Genomic DNA, 4243 nt, shown 5'->3' on the forward strand with positions numbered 1-4243 from the left:
GTGCTCCGCAACGGGAGGGGCCCCAACAGTGAGAGGCCCGCGTACCGCAAAAAAAAAAAAAAAAAAAAAAAAAAAAATCCACAAACAATAAATGCGGGAGAGGGTGTGGAGAGAAGGGAACCCTCCTACACTGTTGGTGGGAATGTAAATTGGTGCAGCCACTATGGAGAACAGTGTGAGTTCCTCAAAAAACTAAAAATAGAGCTACCATATGACCCTACAATCCCACTCCTGGGCGTATATCCAGAGAAAAGCATGGTCCAAAAGGATACATGCACCCCAGTCTTCAATGCAGCACTGTTTACAATAGCCAAGACATGAAAGCAACCTAAATGTCCATCAACAGAGAAGTGGATAAAGAAGATGTGGTACATATATACAATGGAACATTACTCAGCCATTAAAAAGAATGAAATAATGCCATTTGCAGCAACATGGATGGACCTAGAGATTGTCATACTGAGTGAAGTAAGTCAGACAGAGAAAGTGAAATATTGTATGATATCCCTTATATGTGGAATCTAAAAGGAAATGATACGAACGAACTTATTTACAAAACAGAAACAGAGTCACAGACTTAGAGAACAAACTTATGGTTATGGTTAAAGGGATCAGGGGGAAGGGTGGGGGAAAGGGATAGTTAGGGAGTTTGGGATGTACACACTGCTATATTTAAAATGGATAACCAACAAGGACCTACTGTATAGCACAGGGAACTCTGCTCAATATTATCTGGCAGTCGGGTGGGAGGGGAGTTTGGGGGAAAATGGATACATGTATATGTATGGCTGAGTGCACTTTGCTGTGCACCTGAAACTATCACAACATTGTTAATCGCCTATACTCCAATATAAAATAAAAAGTTAGGGCTTCCCTGGTGGCGCAGTGATTGAGAGTCCGCCTGCCGATACAGGGGATACGGGTTCGTGCCCCGGTCCGGGAGGATCCCACATGCCGCGGAGCGGCTGGGCCCATGAGCCATGGCCGCTGGGCCTGCGCGTCCGGAGCCTGTGCTCCGCAACGAGAGAGGCCACAACAGTGAGAGGCCCGCGTACCGCAAAAAAAATAAATAAATAAAAAAAATAAAATAAAAAGTTAAAACAAAATTTTTAATTAAAAATTAAATTTTAAAATTTTTTAATTTTTAAAATAAATTAAAAATTAATTACTTAAAAATAATGCTGTTGGTACACTAGACCTGGGTCTCAAATACTTTTTCTTTGCTAGCTACGTGACAATGGGAAAAATAGCAAATTAGTCTCTAAGCCTCAGTTTCTTTATTTATGAGATAGGGATGATAATAATACTAATTCCACAGGGTAGTTGTAAAGATTAAGTGAGATAATACATGTAAAGGATTTAGCAGACTACTTGGCACATTATAGATGTGAGATACATTTTAAAAATACATAAATTAAATACATTAAAATAATGGTGTTGGGAAATGGTGCCAATAGACTTGCTCTATGCAGGGTTGCCAAAACTCTTCAGTTTGTAACAAATGCAATATCTGCAAAGCACAATAAAGTATGATAAGATCATGTATGCCTATAGTCATTATTTATGCTCTCCTATGCCTAACTCAGTGCCTGGGGCATAATAAAATAATAATAATCTTGATAAGATTGAGTGAAAGAATAAATAAAATTTAAACATTGCCTTTTAACTTCCCATGTCCTAAGTTTCACATCATTGTTTCTCTCACTGCGCCTATAATAGGTGCTTAATTAATCTCTAGTGATGTCAGTCAACCCAGCTATGGAAAATTCCAATGCAGCTTTGAACTTCAAATGTGTCCCAATGATATGAATTAGGTCCTGTAAAATCCTGCTAATTGCGACTTAGCCATCATTTTGGCTAAAGTTTAACCTGAATGCTGTGTCCACAGAAGCACCAACTTTCCAGCCTCCCTGTAGTATGGGCTCCCCTGGAGGAAGCAAAGTCACTCAACAAACATAGGAGCTGGAGACACATTTCAGTTCAGCTTTTCTAGGTTCTAGAAATGGAGTTCCAGTGTGTGGGTCCCAAGGACTGAGCTGTTCTTCCCGGCCACAGACTCTACTACACAGACCTTTATGGAGAGTAGGACCATTCAGGTACCATTTGTAACAAGGATACAGCAGAGAGGCTGAGGCTCAGAGACTCAAGCAGTGTGCCTAGGGTCACACAGCTGGAAAAGCAGCAGAGCCAATAATCAAACCCAGATCTCTTTGTCCTTGTGCCCAGGCCCTGGCCAGCCATCTGCTCATAATACCGGCCTCCAAGAGTTCTTAGGAGCATTCAGAAAGATGGTACATAAAGTTTTTTGCACAGGGTAGGCATTCAAGATATGCCACTCTCTGCTGCTTCTGCACAAACCCCTCTCTAACCCCTTCTCTCTTTTGTTTCGTCGTCCTAAGATCAAAAATTTTACATAACAGGCCTCAGTTCAAATTCCAACCCTGCCACTCACCAGCTAAGGCAAACCATTTCACCTTGCCAAACCTCAATTTCTTCTGTCAAGTGTGGGAATAATGTCTATAACAGAGGCTTATGTTGAGTCAGGGAGAGAAGGGGAAGTTTACACAGATGTGAGAGGTCACCATTCACATCAAAAAGAGGTTATTAACAAAGCATCCATGGGTGCAGGATCTACTGGGCTGTCTTCAACATTAGTTCCAAAGAAAAACAACTGGAAATCTATTACCAACAATAAACAACCTCATGAATGTGATAAGATATCAAGTTAATATTTTTTTAGAAAGCAGTGCCTTCCTATAGTCAAAGCCCCACTAGTTAGAAATTTGGAAGAATATGTCTCAATTATTAAAGCAACCAAAAACATAAAACTATCTGGGAAGTAGGAAATCATCTCAATAATATGTGAAGTTCTATTCGAAAAAATGTTAATGCTTTTGAGAAACATATATATGTGAGACAATATATATATTCACCAAAAAAACCTTGAAAATGCTTGGATAAATGGAGAAGCGTAATCTATTCTTGGATAGGAAGACTCAAAATCATTGTGACAGTAGGTCTTTCTATCGGTATATTAGTCAAAAATTTAATGTGATACTCATATATCATCTTTGCATGCCTGTATATCACATTCTCATACCATACTCATCTTTTCATAACTATATATCACATGTGCATTTCTCTCTGGAAGGATACACAAGGAATTGGGCACAAGTGTTTATCCCCAGAAAGGAGAACTAGGTCACTGAGGACAGAGGTGTAGATTTGTTTAGTATATACTGTTTTTTACATAAATTTAAAATTTTGTCCTTTGGGTATGTATTACCTCTCCCAAAAATTGGCTTAAAAAAGGAAAAAAAAAAAAACCCAAAACAGTTGAAAGACCATTCTGAGTGAGTGCAATTAAGCCTAAACTTGTAGACAGTCACCTTTCCAGCTCTGCAGTAGAGAGCTATGTGACTCGGGGCAGGGCCCACCCTCCCTACCTTCTTGGTTTCCTGCCCTGTCACACAGCTGGGTGGGAGCAGAGCTGAGAACCCACGTCCCCTTGCTTTGCATCTGATGCCTTTCCACTGCATCCAGCTGTTTTTCTGTGAGCACTGGTTTTGAGGATGGTGACCAGCTTTTGTGCCTGGCACACACACACACACACACACACACACATACAATATTAGAACCATGTGGGTGCAATGCAGATCTATTCCCCTGGGAGCGGAAACCCTACCCTGAGCCCCTTTCTGCCCTGCTCGCCTGGAGACTGTCTCATCTTGGGAAAGTTACAGGTTTCATTTTGTCACTTGGAAGCTGCTGCAGCCAGGAAGGGAACCCGAGTTGACTTGGAGCCAGGGCCTTAATTGGATTGGATCCCCATGGAGGCCATTAGCCTCTCACTCCAGCTTGGCAGGGAGGAAATACTGCCTCCCCGACCCCAGTCCCCACTCACGTACACCCCAGCCAAGATCTTCAATGGCCTACCACCCAAATAAGGTACTGTATTAAGTTTCCAATTATTTTTATTCTCCCTTCCATTTGAACAGCTCTTTACTGTTTCCAGACACTAGCATATACTGTAAGTATTGTGGGTAGTCACATTTGATCTCTATTTACTCATGGCACAAATTTTCATTGAGGGCCTCCTATATGCCAGGCATTGTTCCAGGCCCAGGACAGACAACATCTTGGCTTTCACAAACATTACATTCTATTTAGGAAGACAGATAACAAACCAATACCCAGGCCGATATGCCTATGTCAGGAGGTAATAAGAGTTATGAAGAAGAAT

This window comes from Physeter macrocephalus, chromosome 3 (assembly GCF_002837175.3).
Source record: "Physeter macrocephalus isolate SW-GA chromosome 3, ASM283717v5, whole genome shotgun sequence".
Taxonomy (NCBI): Eukaryota; Metazoa; Chordata; class Mammalia; order Artiodactyla; family Physeteridae; genus Physeter; species Physeter macrocephalus.